The following is a 23,066-nucleotide window of genomic DNA, read 5'->3' as shown; positions in this document are numbered from 1 at the left end:
GGGAGGGCATTTCATGCATTATTTTTTAACAGAGCCTCAGTAGACAGGGTATAATTTAGTGTTTAATGTATAGTAACCAATGAGGAAATACTCAGAATGAATATTCTGAATACGTAGTTCCACTATGGGAAGATTTCCTACTGCTTGGGCTTAAACCTCTTGGAAACTTAAACTTCTAAAAAAATGAATGTTTACTGAAGTATTTAGATTATTTACAAATGTTATGAATTAACATCCCCACTGGGCCATTGATTTTTTCAGTAATAGCTATACTGAGATATAATTCATATGCAGAAATTCAGCCTTTTAAATTGTACAATTCAGTGATTTTTAGTGTATTCAGAGTTATGCAGCTGTCTTCACTACTTAATTTTAGTACCTTTTCATCTCCTCCCTAAAAGAATGCCCTTACTTATCAGCAGTGCCTCACCATTTCCACCTCATTTATACTCTAGGCAACTGCCTATCTAGTTTCTGTCTCTGTGGATTTTCCTTTTCTTCTGGACACTTCCTATGAATGATGTATTACTTCATTCATGTTGTATTGCATGTGATCTTTTGAGAGAGGATTCATTCACTCAGCATAATATTTCATGGATTCATTCATGTTGTGGCAAGAATCAGTACCTCATTGTTTTTTATGACCAAATAATATTCCACCAATGAATATGCCACATTTTTTTTTTTTTAATTTTTATTTATTTCTAGGAGAGAGAGAGAGACAGCCTGAACAGGGGAGGGTCAGAGAGAGAGGGAGTCACAGACTGAAACAGGCTCCAGGCTCTGAGCTGGCAGTCAGCACATAGCCCGACGCGGGGCTCGAACCCACGAACCGCGAGATCATGACCTAAGCGAAAGTCGGACGCTTAACCGACTAAGCCACCCAGGCGCCCCCCACATTTTTTAATCCATTTATCAGTTGATGGACATCTGAGTTGCAGAGTCACTGACTTCTAAAACCCAGCGATTATTTACTTAATGCCCTCCTTTTGTGTATCTGACACTGAAAGCCCAAAGAGGTATTGCTAGACTTTTAACTAGTTACTGGGTTTCTTATGGCTTTAGATGCTAGGTAGATAACAATATGATGAAAGCATGTTTTTTTTTTTATTCATTCCTCTGCATAGTAAATAGCTATCGACCACCAAGTCCTTATGGTCTGGATAGCAAAAACATTTATCACCTTCATCCTTATGAAGCTTAAAGTCTAGTAGGTAAAAAGCTTTAGGTCAAATAATCATATAAATAAGGGCAAAATTAGAACTATAAAAAGTGCTATGAAGAAGAGATTCATGAGTTGACCTTGTCAGGGAGGATAATTTAGCTATGTTCTATGAATACCTAATACTTAACTAGGCAAAGAGGGTAGAATAGAGCATTTTAGGTAGAACAGAAGCACATGCAAGGGCCCTGTGGCTACAGAAGCATGGCATATAAGTGGGGGGCGGGGGGATGCCAGGAAGCTGATATAGCAGGAGAGCAGGGAATAAGGGGGCCATAGCATAGAATGAGGAAGGAGAGATAAATAAGTCCAAGTGAGCCAGGGTATTCCAGAGCAAGGTAATGTTTTTAGTCTTTTTCCCAAGAGCATTGGACCATTGAATTATTTCATCTTGGAGCAATGTAAGCAAAAAGGAAATGTACGTTGCCTTACATCTCTTTCCCAGGGCTTAGATGCAATAAAAAAGGTAAAACTTGCCGGGCAATACATTTCTGTTTTACAAAAAGTTTTGGTAGAATCTATGGCATTTAAAGTTTGTTTTTACTGAATTCCTTGTTATCCAAAGTAGAACTTGTGTTATTTTAACAGAATAAACAGCCTCCTTATTAGAATTCTCCAATTCAGTTTTGTAAAGAGCTATTCTTTCCAAACCTCCTACAGAATAAGCAATCAAAGCTACATGAGAATAAATAGATATATAAAGGTCACATTTTTTCCACTACACAATAATCATGTTTTAGACCTGTGATATCTAAAGAGTACAGAAATAAACTGCAAATGGTTAATGCCTAATTTTTAGTCCAACTGCTTTTAACTTGAGGTTTGTTAGATCCCAGCTAGTATATGAATGGGACCCAGGAAACTTTTGTGTAAATAAAGGTCATGCCTACATGGGCATTGATCCAAACTTCCATTAATTTTTATAAAGAGTATAACACACACAAAAAGCTAAAACTCAGATATTTTAAGAAGAGAAATAACCCATAAATTACTAGGGAAAATACTTGGGATTATTTTAGATTTCTTATAGAAGTTTAAGCCTATACAATTAAAAATAACAAAGACTAACAGCTATTGCTAAACTAATATCTTGAGAACAATATCCTCCTTTTTTAAATTGATTATAGCCACAGTAAAAGATTCATGATTATTCTAATATGGTTAGTTATATATTATATACCTGTTATTTCTCAAATTGGGATCTTCAGATCACCCTCTTAGAGATCCTATTGAGTACCTGTGAGGGCTATAGATTCTTATACCGACTCCAGACCTCTGGGATCAGAATCTCTGAAATGAAACCCATGACTCTGCATTTTTAAGCAGGATCATAGGTGATTTGATGTCTGACTATGTTGAAAGTTCTATAATGCATGATAAATAGCAACACTTTTTCTTTCCACTGTTTTCACAAATCAGTCCTACCCAATTCACTCAGTTGTGTCATAACACCAGTTCCATGTATCAGTGAATGTACGTCAGACCCTATACGAGAAACTTTCCCTAACCTATCGCTAGTCCTTAGAATCATTCTACAGGAAAGTAGATATTAATACTTATAATTTATAGATCAAGAAATTATGGCCAGATGAAATTGAGTAACTTGCTACATAGAGGTGCGGCTGTCCCTCAAACCTCTTTCTCCACTCTATTAAGCAGACTCTTGCTGTAACAGTTATGCCAGTGACCCATTGCAAGAAATATCCAGGAAAAAGAAAGTGAATGGAGTTATGTGTGAGTCTAACAGCTCTGGTCAGCATCCACTGAAATAGACAGTCCTCAACAAAATTACAGATTATAATGAACAAAGTATAACACGTGAACCCCTCTTGCTAAGCACAACTGTCTGACACGTTTCTAAAAGAAGCTTCCAGAGGTAACACTTTATAGGCAGAAATAGTGTGAATATGAGAAAATTGCTTCCAGCTGTTACAATTTAACAAGCAGAAAATATAAAGGAAAACCCAATATTCTATCATGCAAAGTGACCCTAAAATCTACCAAAAAAGAAAAGGAAGAAACCTCTGTATAACTCAATAAAGGAACTGGAAGACAGTCTGTTGGACTTCTTTAAAATATGAGCTTTTATAATACTCCTGCCCAAGAGAGATGGCTCTGTGATATGTGTGTGCTATATCACTTAATTATTCTTTATCTCACTCAGTGCCTTCTTTGGGCACTAATCAATTTAAAAAATTGACAATCATCTCTATTTTGTAGTCATTTACTTGAAAAGAGTTTGAACTTCTTTGCCAAAACAATAGATATAATCAATGCTTGCAATTTTGAGAGTGACAAAGAACAAATTAGTCATCATTTAAAAATATGCTTGCCTTGGGGCACCTGGGTGACTCAACCAGTTGAGTGTCCAAGTGCAGCTCACATATTGAGAGCTCGAGCCCCATGTCAGGTTCTATGCTAATAGCTCAGAGCCTGGAGCCTGCTTTGGATTCTGTGTCTCCCTCTCTCTCACTACCCCCCCACCCCCTGCTCATGCTCTGTCTCGCTCTGTCTTTCAAAACTAAATAATCATTATAAAAAATTTTTAAAAATATGTTTGCATTTTAGTTACAAAGTCATCATATAAAGAAATTTAATTTGACTCTATGGAGACTTTATTACAATAACAATGATTTCTTTTGAAATATCTTCACAGATAATTTATTTTCAAGGAAAAGGATTTTAATTGTTTAATTATCTAGGAGCAATGTCTGTGGCTTTGTATTGTACTCAAAACCAATTCTCTGGGAAACTGGAAACCAGAAATCTCCCCTGGGTCTGTTCTGACTGGGTTATGTCAACTTGCCAGGTCACCTGCCCATATAATGTCATCAAGTCTATTCCTTAAGGTCCCTGCTGGAAACTGATGGTGCTATTCAATCAGCAGCTGTAGTGAGTAATTTGTTAAATGAATAAGACAACTATTAAATAGAACTTTCTATTTACACTGAAACTTCAGAGCCTTTAGGTGATGCTACATGTTAATACAATATGCAAGAACATGGTGAGAAATGAATGGTAGATGTCTTTTGTGATAGTGCATGGACCCCTTTAACACACAACTTCATATTAGATCAAATTGCAAAAGCAATCTTATTTAAGGACAGATAAGCTTATAAACATTCTTCTGACACATAAAGGTCCTTATGTCGAAGGATTGGAATTATATGTGTTTTCTTACAATTTAGCAGAAATCAGAGTTTCAGATTTTATTGTTATTTTAAAGTTGTGTCAGTATCAAACATATCCTCACACTTTCATGTCTACGCTCTACTATAATGGCTTTCAGAGAATTTATGGAAGCCGTTGCTAAGATTGCCTTCTATTCATCCAGGCTCTATTCCCCCAGAGGTCACCAGATCTCCAAAGAAACTGAGAGAGTAGTGGAGGAGGTTGCATAGAGAAAAAATACTCAGTCCACGCTCACTAGATAGAGCCACCAAAAACATGAGGCAAAGGAAGTAGGGAATGGTTTGCGGCTTTATTTTTAACTGTTGTCCCCTCTTTTCTTTAGCTACATGAGTTTTCTTTGAGCTGAATGACTTCCGGTTTGGTGTGGCATTGAAAAATAGGATGGATGTGAAATGGAAAAAGTGAAATTATAAATAAATTAAACAAAACAAAACCACTCTGTTGTAGGATCTGTACTCCTTCACAGAGAAGCTACTTCTAAAATCCTTAAAGTTGAAACCTTTGTCAAGGATGAAATAACTCAGCTCTCCAGGTGCAAGGGGACCCACGGAGCAGGTGGCTGGCACCTCACAGTGCGGGGAAGATCCTGGAGAGACTGGGGTGGTCAGTGGGAGGTGAGCAGGGTCCTGCACGTGCAGTTAGAAGACTCTCGGGCTTTCCTGATGTAACAGTTGGGAGTCACAGTTGTTTCATATTATAATACAGTTTTAAAGTCTCAATAATTTTGTTTAAAGACTGTCGATTCTTCATTGGCTCTAGAATAGTTTTAACAACCATTCTCAGATTGAGAGGGTGAAACCTTACCTCTGAAGTAAACTTTGGTGCCTGCAAATACCACAAGTGGCTAATGGAGTCCCAGAAGCGCCCGGGAGAACCCTAGCTGGGCGTCAGCAGCCCTCACATTTCCTTTGGAACAACAGTAATTAGAGCAGCTGGAATATTTGCAACCTCATTGGTTCACTTGCTGTTATTTTTTAAAGCTTAGACTTTAATCTTATTTTCATATGTTTTTATATAAATCAGACCCATGTGGCTTGATTATAGATGTTAAGTGGCCACTGGGAGCTGTAGATAAAAGCCTTTCTGGAGCAGGCAGGGCTTGGGGTTCTCTGGTATCTGGCTACAGCCACAGTCCCTGTCTCTCTGTGCCCCTCCTCCTGTGTTAATTTCCTAATGCCTCCTTCCTCCATTCCAACTGCCCCTCCTCTCAGTGGTGTCTATTTATTTAAATCTAAGCCAATTAAATAAAGCATAATAATAGAACACCCTTCTGAAAAGAGCACAAAAGAGAGGAATTGCATGGCCACTGACACAATAATAGAAGAGGGGAAAAACATTTTAAAAAGCTCCCCAGCGGATGATCTGCCTCCTCCTTTGCCTCCTATTTATAGTGAGGCAAACTTTTGTTACCAGCATCTCTGTGTCAAGCCCTCCTCTTTTGTTTAGTGAAATCTTACTGATATATCCTTGTGTGTTCATATTTCTAAGTTTACTGATGGGAGAATTATTGTATCATGCATGCCTAAACATTGTTTTTGAATTTCTAGAACACCCGGGAGTGCTAATATAGTACATTCAAGTATATTTTAAATGAAGCTTTTATTTTGATGTATTTCTTACCCAATAAGTAATATTCCCACTCAGCTAAGAAATCTTCACTTTTTAAAATGGGTCATTACTGGAAATTTCTTTAGCAATAAAATGTTGGCCGCCACTGTTAAGAAAATAACTTGGGGAGGAAAGAAGTTATTTCAAATTAACATTACAGAAAGGGAGGGGTAGGTGCCTACTTAGTCCCCACTGTGCTGATTAAGTTATCACACATTGCCTCTTCAACAATATACAAGAGATGAGGGGCCTGAATCAGCTGGAGATCACCCTTAATTGTAAATGCTTCTCCAAGACTTCAGTGAGTTGGTGAAATCCCTCTGCTTCTAGAGCTTTTAGGTCTTTGGGCTAAAAGTAGATTTGCCAGAATTTCATCTTTCCTATCAGATGACTACAGCACAGCAAGTATTTTCCTCTCTTTGGTGGAAAAAAGCCCCCTTTCCTAAAAGCATGCCTTTTCAAATTCACCAGCAGTCAGGATGTCATCCTCAGAGAGTGCAGGAGCTCCGGCAAAGAACATCATCATTCAGCTGAAGTCTGACTTTTTTAGACCACAGCTGGAATTTGCACACTCACAGTGGCCTCAGAAATAGCTTGGTGCTCTGTCATCGGGGTCCAACCAAAGGCTTCATCTGCTTCCCCAATGAAATCTCTCTTTGCTCCTGCAGGTTGACATATGGCTCTTAGCAGGTGACCTTGGGCTATTAGTAAATGATATGCTTTCTTTCTCTGGCATATTCCTTCTCAAAAACACTCTCTATCCTAAGATCTTACAAAAGGCATTATTTGTCTGTTAAGCAAAACAAAGGAAAAGAGTTGAACCTAAGAAACCATGTATTGGCATGAACTTCGCTCAAGTTATTACATAGTCTCTTCACAAGGGATACAGTAGTGCCAAGCGGTGAAGGAATACCATCCAAGACCTTACAATTTTCCAGATTTGTCAAACCATTTTTCTACAAATGATTTTCTTTATGTCTTGCAGCAGCTCTATAAGAGAAACTTCACTAATACTCTCCATTTTATTGATAAAACTAAGTTTCCAAAAACGTAGCAGGTATGCCCAGTCTTACACAGCCAGTAGGTAATAGGCCAGCATTCCAACACAGCATCCATATCCAAAGTTTGTGTTATTTTTTTATTTAAGAAATCTAGCTTAATCAAATCCTAGTCAGAATGGTTAGGAAAATAAACTGTTATCATTCTTATAATTATTCATTCATTCAACTTTTGCTAATCACCCACTTTCAAATCAGGGAAGCAGTTAGTCAGGTAGATAAGGAAATTTCATTGCTTAGAATAGAGAAGTTTATATATACAGAATTAAGGCATCAACACAGTTTTCTATCTTTTTTGCAGTATATACCTCAATTTTTCATTCATTTGTTAAGTAGTTATTAAGCAAGTACTTGCTACCAGACCAGAATTAATAAATATACTAATATTTATATATTAAATATAAAAGAAAACGGCCCCTGCCCTCTAGAGCCTACAGATTCATTGGAATGAAGTGGAGCAGATGTTAAATAAATAACACACAGTGCTGCTAATGGTGTAGGGAAATAGGCAGTGGTAGAAATGTAAATTGCTAATACTTCTTGAGACAATTTGAAAATATGGTAGCCTTATTTGAAGGACATTGTATACTCTTATATTGCTTCATATGTTTTGTTCTTCATTTGTGTTCATTTTGAATTCAGAATACTATTTTTAAAAAGAAGGAATTCATGTATTTGATAGAAACCAATAGCTTCTAGGATTGAAATAAAGCAGAAAGAAGATGGGGTACAAATTTGTTTCAATTTCAATAAATTTCATTCACAGCAAAAGATAATTCATGTGAATGCCAAATAGGTGATAAAAACAAGCAGCATGTGCCTGGAAGTGGTTGGGGAGATTTCACAGAGAACACCTCTCCCATTCAAGGAGGAGTTGACAGACCTGGAGGAGGGAGGAGACAGGGAGAGAAGAAGAGAAGAAAAAGAGAAGGAAGATGACTTTGTGGAGGGAAAGAAGAAAAATACAAAACTGGAAAGAAGAGGGCAATTAATAGGTTGGCAAAGGAACCAGTGTGAGCCAATATGAGGCTTTGTGATGGTAGAAAGTTGGGGATGAATGAACAAGTTGAGCATTGGCATGGTGTAGAACCTCTTGAGGTGAGGCCTAGAAATTCAGTTTTTATCATGTTGACAGAAGAGTTTTGAAAATAGTAGTGAAATCACTTAAGAGACATCCTCGTCAGGTAAGTTTGTGACAGCCTGCTGTTTCCTTGGTGTATTAACCCAGTTCTTTCTCCTTATACCGCATAAACCTGAAAATCTGCACTACCTTATTCTACCATTTTAAAAACGGTTAGTGTTTGTATGAAAATTAGAAACAAATGAACAGATGGCTTTCTGTCAGTAAAGAAGTGTTAGTTCTTCAGATATATTCTGATTCGGAGCAGAAAACAGCAGTGTAATATATAAATAAGTGAAAACACTGACACATGTGCCCTGTTGCTGCCCAAGGTTCTCTATATTGCAATGCCTCTTGTATTTTATTTATAAAATAAAATATTTATTTATACCCAGTCAGAGTCAGCCCGTATGTTAACAATTTAGCAAATAAGTTTTTCGCTGATACCACTGACCATTTCTTTTCAACCCTTTCCAACCAAGAAGAATCTAAACTTGACCCTAAAGTAGTTACTGGACATCTCATCATGCTTCCTTCATTCTTGCAGTGGAGGCATTTACCAGATCCCCGTGTATCAATTTTTAAAAGCAATTCTATGCCCAACTTGGAGCTTGAATTCAAATCCCAAGATCAAGAGTTGCATGCTCTACTGACTGAGGCAGCCAGGTGCCCTACCAGAGCTCCACTTACTCTCCATGTTTCTCAATCCCTTAAGTAGGCAGAACTATAGTGGTTAGTTTGGGCCATTGAGTGTTAAGAGGAGGTAATGTGCGTCACTTCTGTGTTAAAGCACTTAAAAGCTCGAGGACAGCCCTCCCGTATCTTCCTCCCTGCTACAGTAATCTTGGAGGCCATGAGTTGAGCCACAAAAAGAATGTACTCTGATCATGGGAGAGAGCTGGCCTGGAGCATTACCCTACCCACATCAGGATTTGTATGAGCAGGATATAAACCTTTATTGTGCAAATTCTCTGAGACTTAAGCTTGACTTTTCTGACTAATCCAATCCTTTATCCTTCACCCACCTGTATCCTATTTTTACAGCCTTGAATTAGGTTGAGGTGCTTTGGACAAGACTGGCTAATTCCTACTAAGCTGGTTTAACCCACTCTGCTACTCCTTAGCAATAGCCTGAAGTATCAGGCTTGGGAATCAAAGTGGAGAATTCTTACTGTCTAACTTACCTAGATTCTCTGGTCAACTGGTAACCATATGTTTTGAGTAGGACTTTTGTTTACTGTCTTTAATTCATATATTTTGAGGTATGTTTCCTTTGCAAGAAACATGATGTTCTTCAAACAAGAACTTTTGCAAAAGCTCCAAGAAAGGAAGATCTTTCTCTGATCTGTTCAAGTATCAGTGACTTTGATGCACCATGACTTTTGGCTACTTTCAAATAAGTAGTGATAATGAACTGCTTCTAAGCCTATCAGGGAATAGAAATGGTTTAGTAGCCTGTTAGACTAAATGATTTTATGTTGGTAGCAGTCTCCTGTTTAAAGACTGCTTGGATAGTGGATCTTTTCCCAATAGTACTGGCAATTTTGAATGTCCTCAGTAGTTGAAATCTTGTTATCCTTCACAAGTGCTCTGAATTACAAGAACTGTTTATTTTATTTTTTTAATAGTTTATTGTCAGGTTGGTTTCCATATAACATCCAGTGCTCATCCCCACAAGTGCCCTCCTACATGAACTGTTTAAAATCACATAAAGCAGATTGATAGAGGAGATGGAGAACAATGTTACTATTGTTTATTTGAGAGCTAACTAATAGCTAGGGAGTTTAAGGTTAGCCTTCCAAAATGCTGTTCAGGATTTCAACTTCAGGCATCTCAATGTTTCACTTATCTGACAAAGTCTATCAAAACATGAAAAATAACAAAGTGATACTATACTAGAATGTGTTTCAAAGGTTAATGACAAGTATATCCTGGCCTAATAATCTAAGGAAGATTATATCTTGACTTTCTTGTTTAATGAAACATGGGTTCTTACCTCACTGTTTCTTCCTGAGATTTTAAATCTGCATGAATTTATCATTCTAACTTCAGTGCGAGGAGTATAACATAACTTCCATGTAAATATGTCAACAGCCAGACATGTATTATGCAGACTAAATATATTGTGTGCACATCCTATTTATCTGTGTAACTGGTAAAAGCTGATTTTGCCCAAGGCTGAACAAATATCTATCTTGACTTCCTCAGTAGATAATCTACTCAACTTATTTTGTGATGCCATAGAGAGAATACACTCTATTCTCTATTATATGTTGGCTGCCCCTAAATATAGATGTTAAGTAAATTAACTTTGTCAGGTGTTCCCAGCCATGATTCTCAGTGTTTCAAACCCAACTCTAAAGGGTTCTGGAAAGTGGCTTAAGCAAATCTGATAGAAATAATGAAGCAGAGAACAGAGGCAGAACTGCAGCTGAGCACATTTCAATTTGGTTAAAAAAAAAAAAAGTTGAATATACTGAATAAAATATATGTTTAGTAAGTGTTTCTAGTAAATTGAATGCTGCCATTGGTGAAATACCACTTCTCAAAGAGTCACAAAGCCTCTGTGCTTAAATTGTCTTTCACCAAACTTAAAGACCTAACACCAATTCTCAGGGTCCCTAAAGAGTTGGTATATGGTTGAAAAGTCTTGTCCACTTTCTACCTATGTGATGCTGGGAAGGGCACTTAAGTCTGTTTGCCTCAGGTTTCTCATCCATATGTAGGGAAAACAGTAGTTACCTGTCATAGAGGAATAGTGAGGAATAAGTGAATTAATATATGTGAAGTGCTTGGAACATTGTGTGGCACATAATAAATCCTGCATAAATGTTTGCTAACATTATTTTAGGGATTTGTAGCCCCTATGTATAAGGTATCAAATACTAAGACTGTGTCAAATAATATTCTTAACAAAAGCTGTGTTAAACTAATTTGATCTTTTTGATATGGAATAAAAATGATCCCTTCTAGCGGCACTGTGTTAATTTAAAGTGACTATTCAATTTTATGTGCCTAGTGGAATAGGCCATAAGTTGCTCTTAAAAAATAAATCCCAGATGGCATTTATCTCTTTTTTCATAAAATAAAGTCTAGAAAAAAAGCACAGCCATTTTAATTTTAAAACAAACAAAAAACCACACAAAAGTCAGGATAATGGGTAAACGGGGCATTATTTTATGACTAAAATTGTTATGACTGAGTAACCTCAATTTTCTAGTAATCATCCCATCCTTTGGTCAATAATTTCTCAATTCTGTTGGAATGAAATTAGCTTTTAATTGTTTAGGGCTCGAATTTCACTTTCATTCATATATAACTATTGAGTTAATATTTGGAAAGACTATCAAAGACAGGATATTAGTTTTTTAATATTGCTTTTGGTATTCCTCAAATGATGAACATGTTCTTTGATAACAGGTGTGAGCAATGTTTTTTTGTAAAGAGCGAGATAGTAAACATTTGGGTCATATATAAATACATGAAAGGCCATACAGTTTCTGTCACAGCTTCTCGACTGTGGCATTGAAGCATGAAAGCGGTCACAGACAACAAAGAAATGAATGAACGCGGCTAGAAGCCAATAACACTGTATTTAGAAAAACAGGCAACAGGACAGATACAGTCCATGGATCTGTTCTATGGAACAGTTTGCTGATCCTTGTTCTATGGAATTCTTTCTTGCTTTTTAGAAATGTTTACTAGTGTCAAAGAGACATGCACACACATTTATGTGTACTTGCACACTTATACACACACATGGACACGTACTTATCACATACAAAATCATGAAGATGTAGTGTAAAATATATGCGCATGAAGGAATTTAAGGAAAACAGGGAATTTAAAGACGAAACAAAGCATGATATTTTATTCAGCATTCATTGATTAAATATGCGAGGACCCTTTCTATCTGAACAAGGTCCAGAGCTGCTCTAACCCTTCTCTTTCTGCTCTAAAATCAACCAACAAGATTTAGTATGCTTTTAATCAAAGCTACTCTTTAAAAATCTTTAAGTAGTCTTAAGTTATTGTGTATAGAACTCTGTATAATAATGTTATATATATTTCAAATTTGAAAACCACTGAGCTGAAATATAGGGGGAGAAACCTGTTTAGACATGTGGTCTCTGAGAACTTCTTTTTCCTAAGGTAACTGTCAAATTATTTGAGAGATTGGAGAATCCTATTATGTTTCTTCTTGCCTACAGAATTTTATTTTTTTAATGTTAAGCCTTTCTAACTTTAATGTGCAGCAATAGACTTATTTGCTGTTGCATATGGAATGTGGCCCAGTCAATATTTGTTACTTTTGAATCAAACCCTGTCTGCTCATATCCCTGCATGCATTGTTCTCTGAATGGTGATAAGGAGGAAGTGAGCCAACCGCTTATCTTTTCAACTTTACATTTCCTACTGGGTCTCCAAGAAGAGTTAATAGCTATCACACTTTGAGTCTTAGGGCCTTTACTTGTAGAATGACATCTTCCTTGAGGGTATATGATGGCATCCAACCACTCTACGAGGTATGAAATCACACAGGCCCTGGTGATAACATATAGAGATGCACAGGTTCAGATGCCTGTTGTAAGAGAGCAAGATTTCAAAATGATTTCTGCCCTTGTATGTAAACACAAATCACTTATGTCTTGAGAATGGCTTATGAGGTACAAAGCAAACCTAGTGCCTTCTAGTAATTAAGTTTATTTCTACATAGCAATTCAGTAAGAAGTGTCCTCTATTGTTCTAGTGAAATTTCTAAGCAGGACTACTAATCCAGTATGACTTTTAGGATTCTGAATGTCAAAGTAAGCTTCATACTGTATAGGGAAAATTTAGTTCATTGTTAAAACATTCCTCTCCATCCTGTGCTGGAAAGAATCAATGCAGCTGGGCTAGAGGCCCAGTCCTTTAAAGATGTAATTAATTTACTAGGATGAATATATTCTCTTGTGAGAGAATACAGTTGCCTGCTATTTATTAGCTGAAAACAATTTAAAATTTTATTTTTCCTTGGATAATACTTAGGAAGCTTCACTAGAGTAAAGCTAAAAGGTGAGAAAAAGTGTGCAAAAGTTAACATTTTCTTTTCTCTGTCCAACACATGATAGAGCATTTAGCTGGCTGTAAATGCTCAGTGTATGACCATAATGGAAACCATCATGAAATCCATCTTGCAGCCTCATAGTTACCCAACAGAGCAAGAGAAAACCACAAGTTGAATTTGGCGTCAATCTACATGATGTAAGAGATTTTTATATTGATCATAGATTAAATTAATAATTTCCTAAATTCTTTTTCTTACAGAAAGAAGCCAGAACATATTATTAACCCTTTGAGAATACAACATAACGAATTTTGCTATTTTACTACTTCCTTGAGTAGGTAAGACCCTATCCTCTCTACAATAAAAGAGTTATCCACAATTTTGAAAAATAACTGTCGACCACATTTTTAAATATTTACTTTTGAGAGAGAGAAAGAGAGACAGAATATGAGTGGGGGAGAAGCAGAGAGTGAGACACATAATCCAAAGCTGGCTCCAGCCTCTGAGCTGTCAGCATAGAGCCTGACGCAGGGCTCGAACTGATGAAGGGTGAGATCATGACCTAAGCCAAAGTCGGAGGCTTAACTGACTGAGCCATATAGGTGCCTCTGTCAACTACATTAAAAAAAAAATCTTTATTAAATAAATGTCAGTTTGTTTTAATAAGGGAGAAATACACATGAATTCTACATCTAATAGATTTAGGTTTATTAAAATAGCACTTCAAAATGTTTTGAATGATTTAATAGTAAAAGAGTTGAAAAGATCTTTTTCTGAAATGAGGACCGAACTAAGCCTGTTTCTCCTGCTATGGGTAAAATACCAGTAGTATTTTCTCAACACTTTCTATGTGCCCAATGTGACCTTGCATGACTTACTTTATATAACTAACCCCTGTATTCCTTACAACAACTCTGTGAGTAGATATGGGGATATCTCCATTATACAGATTGGGGTTTGAGACAGAAGGAGAGGAGGCAAGCAGATGTAAGGAGTTTACCCAAGGTTTCATGCAGAGGTCTGGGAGAACACCAGCCCGAGCTAGTACTATGAGAATAATTTCATGTTGTGTGGTAATGCCTAGCCATCAGATTCTCCTGTGCTTTGAATTGGTTCTATCCAAATTTCTAGAAGAAAAAAAAAAAAAAACAATGCATTTACCCAAAGAGTCATGGCAGGCAACATTTATTTCATGTTTGTACTTACTAGTTTATAACTATTGCCTGAGTAAATAAAAGAAAATATGTATTTGAGCTTAGTTTATAAACAGAAAGAATTTTTCTTTCATTTTACATTTTTTTAAACTCAAAATTCCTGTGTTAGAGCAGAATAATATGATAGAAAGAAGACAAATGAATGACTTTTTATTCTAGGAAATGGAGAATGTATTTTATTTCAATTTCTTTTTATTAGAAGAACTAGTTATCCCATCTTAAATTGGTCACAACAATATATGCTTTACTATTTTCATGAATTCTTCATCACTTTATTTTTAATCAAGAAACTTTACAAAAATTTCAAATCAAAATATAGAAAATATTATAATAATTACCAAAGTATCAGCCTTATGGATTAAACAAGGGCTAATATTCGACTGTGTTGATCTTTTCTGATGAAATAAATCATCACAGAGAGAACAAAAGCTCACCTTGCTCCTCTTCCTTTCTTTCTGTATGATGTCATAATCCTGAAGATGATATATCCTTTCCATACATGTTCTAATACTTTAATGGTATGTGTGAAACAATATGCCATATAATTATTTTCATTTTAAAAGCTTACATAAATGGCATTATACTGTAGACTTCTTTTGCCTTATATTTAGAGATTCAGCCATATTGATACATGAAGATCTGGTTGACTCATTTTTGTCATAAAGTTGATTCAATATAATGTTTCAATCATCCGGTACTTAGTATTACTAATTACTAGTCCCAAATAACTTGACATTTTGAACATTCAATGCTAAGATGGTTTAAGCATGGCTTTCAAGGTATCTTTGGCATATGTATGTAAGAAATCAAAAGCTCTTAATATGTGATACTATGCTATTTCTGTTTATGTTTTAGTTTTTTCCTATTAAAAAATTATCTCTTTTATTGGCTGTAAGGATCTCACTAACTAATTGACTCATGCTTTGGGTTTTTTTTTTTTTTTTAAATGCTTTTGCCATAATAAAATGATTGAAATCTGTTTTATTTACCCATGGAGGAAATACCGACTATTCCCAAATGCAATGTAAATACTATCTCCAAAATGTAAAAGATACTTAAAAACTCTCTCATTTGGCCTATATCAGTTGCTCATATTTCCTTCCAAAATCATGAGGGAAATGTAAAAAAAGGGACTCTTTTTCTCATTTTCTCTAACATTACAGTTAATTCTAGCATTTGTTGAAGGCAAAAGGAATATAAATGTGCATTGGTAAGATTTATAGATATGGAAGTTTTCATAACTTAATTTCTGAAGGGAGTAGATGAGCATCTTGGCTGTGTTGGGGAAGAAAGTAGAGATAAACTAACCTTTTCTGGGCATATATGAGTAAATGCAAGACTGTGTATGACACCCGGATCAGAAATGCAATGCAAATCTGCAAATGGGGAAATCAAAATCCATATATATAAGGCAACTTAATCAAGATCATTTAGTGATTGCAGAGCTAGATTCAAATTCATTCTTCTCAGACTCCAAAACTACGCCATCTACCAGAAAAAGAATCAAGAAAACCTACCTAACCTATTTGACACAGAAATAGTAGTTCTCTTTATTTCACTAATTATTGGGATCCTTCTTTGCGACTTGAAAGGACTGACGTTAGAAAAGCAAGGAAGACACAAGTTCTATCCAGAGAGACAAAACAGGCTATTTAGGAGTGGCAAAGTTTCCTTCAGTAATACCATCAAAGTGACTATTTCATTAGATATCTCTGTTTTGCTGTGCTATGTTAACATTGTTTGCTGGGTAATTACGTTTCTGGTCACCTAACCATGCCAGTTAGATTAAATTGAATGGGATAATAAGAGCAAAAATGCTTTGTAAATGATATAATATTTCTAATCAGTTACTATTATTACTAAATATTCTATATTTTCAAATTGAGTATTTCAAACCTAATACATGCAATTCTACATTTAGAGCTTGGTATCTGTCTCTGAAGTTTAAGAGTCTTACTACTTTATGTAATAGTATCTCTTTGACACAAAAGCCCCATGTAAACATTACAGTGTAGTAAACAAACCTGACATTGGTTTATTTTCAGCCTCTTCTACCTCTTAGAAGCATATTATTTAGCCTCCTTAAGCCTCACAGCAGATAATAAGAGTACCAAGCTGGTGCCCATCCAGAATGTGACCATTTCTCATTCTCTCTACTTGTATCATTGAAATCCACTCTCTCTCATCTTGACCACTACATAGCCTCCTGTGTTCAGTCTAGCTCTTCTATAGTCTGTGATCTTTTATAATCTCAATCAGTTGATATGACTCTTTTGTTCAGAATTTACCAGCGACTGCCCCAAATCCACCAACAGTCAGAATAAAGCCCACTCTCCTCCTGTGGCTAGCAAGGTGCTATACAAACTGGCCTCTTCTGCCTCCACGGCATCATCTTAACCTCCTTTCCCCCCACTGAGGAGACTATGTGACATTCTGAGCTGTGTCTAGAACAGTGTCTCCATCTTGGTGGGCTCTCAGTTGCTAAGGGACTGAATAGGGATATAAGAGTACTGTGGAATACATACTATGTCTTTAATACACTCATCAGTGATGGTTGTTGCCCCTTAAAGTATTCTTTCAGTTTATCTTAATTGAGTCAATTGCTTCTGGAATGCTGGGGAGCTTTCATGCACAATTTTGACATATTGCTTTATAGCATTCTGATAAAACTTTATTCTACTGATATATAATATTGAATCTTAATTTACAGTCCAAAAACCAGAGACAAATTAAGCACAAGTCAGCTGGGTAGATAAGAGAAATCCATTTTAAGAGCAGAAAATATTTATCTTATAATTACATGCCATCCTTTAAATAAAAATATAAAGACTTGGTAGAACATGACATTGCTTAGATTTTGCTTTATCTTTAGAATAAATGTATATATCTTCTCATCATTCATAGATGGGTGAATTTTAGCCCTTAAGACAATTTTCTATAAAACAGCCTGACTTTTTTTTTCTTTTACTTTTACAATATTCCTTATGAGCAGCACTTGATGAGTGTTTACATTGCTGAGAGCATTTGGCAAGAGAAAAGACAAACAATAGGACCGCAGTGTCCCCAAAAGTTAGGGAAAAGGGAAAGAAAACCTGGTATTTTCACTATCCTTTCTGAAAATAAGTACCTTGACTTGCCCTGGTTACTATCTATTTTATCAGCACTCAGCTCTGGCCCATGACCCTCTATGTGAATAATTTCAAAGGCACATTAAGCATTCTAAAAATAACCTCAATTGGTAAATTGCAATATCAGATGTCTCCTTTATGAAAGCCTTTTCTAATCTGTACTATCAACTGCCAGTTACATAGACCCCAAAGTGTTCTGGTTCTTACTGAGCAAGAGCCTATTCCAGGGGTGAGGTTTTGAAGAAAGATGTCTCATGGTTAACTAGAGACAGAAAAAGGGAGAATAGCCCACATACTCTGGCAGGAGTTAAAATAACAATAACAGTCCTCCTACTTAACAGGCTGAGTCATAAGTACATTCTACTGATTTCTCGGCAATTCCGAGCAGATTGTTTGGGCTGCAATTCTGTAGGCAGAGGTGGGCACCACCTGCTGCAAAAGGCTCGGGTTCTTGTCAGGGCGGTGCTGTCAGTAAGTCTTGCCTTTTAACAGTTTGGCCAAATGGAGATAGGAAAAGACAACAATTTGGGGCTGATGAGCACTTTTTCTAATGCACAGAATATACAAATGTTTATTATGCATTGGGTTCTTTTGCTGGCCATGGCTATGTAAAGAAGGAGACTTACTGTGGAAAGTCTTAAAAGTCAAGTCTTGGATGTTTGACCAGTTGCAGGACCCTTGTCTCAGTCAATGCAGGAAAGAAGTGAAAGCCAATGAAAATCTACATTTTTGCTTAAAGAAAGAGGGAAAATTGTGTGGTTACTGTGGTACCTCATAATCCAAGGACGGGACACTCTTACTCCCTCAGCCCAGCCTCCAGGACCTTTACCTGAACCTTTCAGTGACCTTTGATGAGTTGCCCTTTTCCTGACTCTTTTACAACCTGACTCCTCTGCATGCAGGCACCAGATGACTTTTTTTTTTTCATGTACATCAGATCCTTCCTTCTTCCTACTTAAAATTTTCCTATAATATAAGTTATCAAACTCAGTAAAGACCCTTCAAAACTGTGCTCCCAGGGGCCATTTCTGGACAATCTCTAATCCGACTGTCTACTCAGCTGCCTTTCCTTCATTCTAACGATGGCAGACAACTTGTTCCTTCTTCAACAATTTAATTAATCCTCTTTGTAAGCCATGTTTTTCTCATGTTACACTGGTCCTTGTTATTTCTGCAACTCCTGCCTAAAAAACCATTTTCCCCTTGTCTGCCTTAGGAAAGCTATGTGTTTTCAATCCATATGTCATAACATTAGGATGGTTAATTGCTCAGAGGCACCTGGGGAGCTCAGTTGGCTAAGTGCCCTACTTCAGCTCAAGTCATGATCTCACAGTCCATGGGTTCAAGCCCTGTGCTGACAGCTCAAAGTCTTGAGCTTGCTTCAGAATCTATGTCTCCCTCTGTCTGCCCTTCCCCTTCTGTGCTCTGTCTTTTTTCTTTCTCTCTCTCTCTCTCTCTCTCAAAAATGAATAAACATTAATTTTCTTTTAAAAAAAAAAGGATGGCTAATTGCTCAAACTAATCAATAGATCCAGAAATGTACTATCACATTATTTCTTGCTCACTTAACAGCCCTGCATGGGTGTTTGAATTGGGAGCCTATCTGTCCATTTTACAGATTTGTGGGATTCCTTTCAGACAAAGGGATCTTTCCGTTCATGGTTTTACTTTGTCATTGTCTACAGCCAGCTGCTAGAGGGGCAAAGACCAAGGGGAACATGTAGGACTTGTATATGAGCCACTTCCATTGGCTAGAGCTGAATTACAGGACCACATCTAACAGTAAGGATGGTTAGCAAATACATTCCTGCTACGTTCTCAGGAAAAAGAAGAAAGAGATTCTGATAAACTGTTAGCTGACTCTGTGATGCCAAAGGAAAATCTGTCTCAAGTATAAATATGTGTGAACATTTGGATCAAACACCTCAAGCCCTGGTGAGAAGAGATGTCAATCATACCATGGAAACAAAACTGTGAATCATTGTTTCAGTATCATGTTAAAACAGTAAATGTGTTTTATACATCAGCTTATCAATGTTAATTTTTAAAGTAGTACACAAATAAGATCTTATTTAAAACCTTCCTTATGGAAATAAACAAACATTGTGTCCAAGAGAATAATGGCTAAAAATAGCATAGTGCCTAATCCTTTTAGTTTTTCAGTAATTTCCTACCAAGTGAATCAATTGATTAATTAATAGATGAAGAAGGCTTCATTGAGGAACAAAATGAATATTTGTACTTCGACAAATTTCTAAAATTCATTATAAAAAGACGTGATTGGGGTGGTCAAAACCCATCTTGAACTGAAGAAGGATTTGAACTTTTAAAGAAAAATAATGAGTAAAGGTAAAATATTGAGGGGAAGAACCTAGTTTGTACTTTTGCAAAAAAGTTTTTCAAGAACTTTTATGTTTTGATGAACTCATGAGTAATCATACATAGGCTTCACAGTATATTTTTTATTTGTTCTGTGTATGTATTTGGAGTCAATATTGCTATTTGTATGAAGGGTGGAGTGCATCTATTTTTTATGAATGAAATATGTGTCACGGTGTTGTAGACAAACCATTCTATCTGCTAAATATGCCATAAAATCAACTTAGCTGCTAAGTAATTCTGTCTTGGAAATCCAGTTTCCTGTGACTGTGGAATGCTTGGGTGAGTGAATATATTGCATTGCAGAAATGGTATGATTACTGGTTTTTCCTGAAAGGTTAAAACTCCTTTACCCTTTGAGAATAGGTAGCAATTTAAGCAAGTTCTCATGGCATCAGAGAGCATTTTAAAATGAAGAAACCCTAATGAAACCAGGCTTTCCACACGCACAGAAGTAAAAGAAGTCTGATGCTTCAGCCTGTGTAGGAAGAATGGGAGGTAATGAACTAAAATCCAACATGGCTGATCCTGGAGGCTGATTCCTTCTGTGTCTCTGTCAGATCTTTCCTCCTGAGAAGTAGAATGATTTCCTTAACACTGCTAATTTCTTGTGATTAATTAATTTATTTTTTTTTACTCTCTACCCCCTGCACTTTTTTTAAAATGAATGTCAAGAACTCCAGTTGCACCATGTGCTCAGTAATTACTACAGAAAGCAGTTTGATTGTGACGTAGTTGTAGTCTCTGTGAGGGAAATTTAGAATTCACTAAAGCAATACTTTAGTGAGGGGGTGCCAAAGCTTGAGTCATTTGAAACCACTGTGACCAGAATTCTAGGAAAAATCCAGTGGTAATCAATCCCAAATAAAGAGCAAAAGACCAAAACAATCAAATAGACCTTTTTCTAAGGCAGACTGCTGTGATTGGGAAGCTGTGTGTACACTTTATTGTTTTCAGCTTTTGTATCCCTTCATATGTTTCTTTTCAAAGCTGGTTTTTTTTTGTTGTTGTTGTTTTTTTTTTGGAACTTAAGAAATCTAAAGGCAACTTTGTTTTATTTTTATTTTTTAATATCATTTATTGTCAGAATGGCTAACATTATAACACTCAGTGCTCATCCCAACAAGTGCCCTCCTCCATGCCCATCACCCATTTCCCCTTTCCCCCACTCCCCCCATCCACTCTGTTCTCTGTATTTAAGAGTCTCTTATGGTTTGCCTCCCTCCCTTCCTATTTGTAACTATTTTTTCACCTTCTCTTCATTCATGGTCTTCTGTTAAATTTCTCAAGATCCACATTTGAGTGAAAATATATGATATCTGTTCTTCTCTGACCGACTACAGTAATTGAAAGGAAACTTTGTTTTTAAAAAAGCGTTTAAAGAGCACCCTCCCCAGCATTTGTGTTTCCTCCGAGCTCATCTCGTCAGATGCTTCTCTGACCATCCTATCAAAAAAAAAAATGCTTTCTTCTTGCCTTGCTATCATCTTCTTGTTTTCAAGCTTATGTTAAATATATTAAATGATAAATTTAGTAATTGATAATTAAAATAAAGTTCATATTCTCATATGAAATATTACAGTTTACATTTTAATTAGGGCTTTGGCTACTGTATGATTAAAATGTCACTTTCATAACGATAGGAAATTTGGGGCATTTTGAGAGACCTCCCTGTGTCTCAGTCTAAATATCGTATATCTTCCCCCATCTCCAGTCCCACTGCTGTCTTCATTCAGATTCGTCCTGCCCTCTCATTGATTACTGCATTACTGGCCCTCTATCGACTTTTTCTGTTTCTGATCATAACCTTCTGCAACCCTTTCTCTGGCTCATCTCATCAGCATATGTTCAAAGTTTCTCAGTGATATGCATTAATGATGATACAAGTTCCATTGTACACAGCCTGCCAAGCAGAGTGCTTTATTCTCTAGATGCTTGCCTCTCTTGGCAGCATCTTCTACTACACTGGTTCCTGGCATTCCAAAACATCCTTGATGTTTTCCAGCACGCTTCCAGCCTCTTACTGCATGTCTTCGTATTGTTGTTTTTCTGTTTAGAATGTGTCCTTGTCCACCACGAATACCCTTCACCACTGGAAGCAAGTTTGTCATTCTGAAGTCTCCCATGAATTTCTGATTTCTTGGGAACTTCCATTAACTCACTTAATACCTCTTTTAAAGCATTTATCATATTGTCACCTAAATATGTGTTGATGTGTTAGTTTCTCTCAGTAGCTCCCGAAGGCCAAAAGTGAGTCTTGATAGTACTTGCATATCTTCAGCATCTAGAACAGATGACAGAATAGGTATTCAGGCCTATTGAAAAGGTATTCAATAAATATTGTTCAATTTCACCTTCAGCGGAGAAGATTTTCTGATCTCATACCTGCCTCACTTTTTATTTTCTTGTAGATAAAGATGAGTGAGGTAGTCTCTGTCTTATGTGTAAATTATTCCTGACAAGACTTCTATTCTTTCCTAAGAAATGTTGGTTTCCTTTACATTTTAGGTCTATGGTTTCTCAAAGGAGATGTGGCTATGTCTTGTAATTTATATAATCCTGAGTTTACCAAGAAAATATTTATGGTTAACTGAAATGTGTATTTCCTTTTGTCTCAATGATTAAAATGCGAGACATGGAATATAGTTTTAGTTAAACTATTTAATTCTAATTTGTTTTTTAAGTTAAAACAAAGAGAGAAAAAGGTTGAAAAGATGAAATTAAATCTTGCTGGTTAGAAATTCTCAACCACATGTCCACTGGAAATACTGTCCCATGTTAAGGTAAAGAACATTTGCTCATAGACATCTTCTTGGGTGAAAAAGCAGTTTTTCTAGTTATCTAGAGCATTCTTATATCACTGGGTTTCTTGATTCCATCTTGAGTTCACATTTTTTTACATAACTTAACTCTGATATACCTAACTTAAATTTGGAGAATTTTCCTCCTCGATTTACCTCCTATTTTAGCTATAATAAAATATTTTTTAAAAGTCAAAGAACCAAATTCTTTTGGTCTCATCTTTTATTGAGTAAAGATAGTGCTTTTTCCATCTATTTCTGTCAAACTCTTTTCAATACTCTGATTAAGCATTGAGA

The 23,066-nt window shown here is 36.3% G+C and overlaps 1 protein-coding gene across 1 annotated transcript in view; it reads left to right on the top strand.

Moving 5' to 3' along the window:
- MAP2 (microtubule associated protein 2) overlaps nt 1-23,066 on the top strand; it is a 275,144-nt gene that overhangs the window by 163,948 nt on the left and 88,130 nt on the right. Inside the window, exon 4 of the mRNA XM_039249970.1 lies at nt 13,508-13,585. The gene's annotated coding sequence lies outside the window, so the exon portion shown is untranslated. The remainder of the gene's footprint in view (nt 1-13,507; nt 13,586-23,066) is intronic.

The sequence above is a fragment of the Hyaena hyaena genome, unplaced genomic scaffold (assembly GCF_003009895.1).
Source record: "Hyaena hyaena isolate Hyena2069 unplaced genomic scaffold, ASM300989v1 scaffold_353, whole genome shotgun sequence".
Lineage (NCBI taxonomy): Eukaryota > Metazoa > Chordata > Mammalia > Carnivora > Hyaenidae > Hyaena > Hyaena hyaena.
The sequence above is the reverse complement of the archived record's forward strand: the minus strand, read 5'-3'. Positions and strand labels throughout refer to the sequence as shown.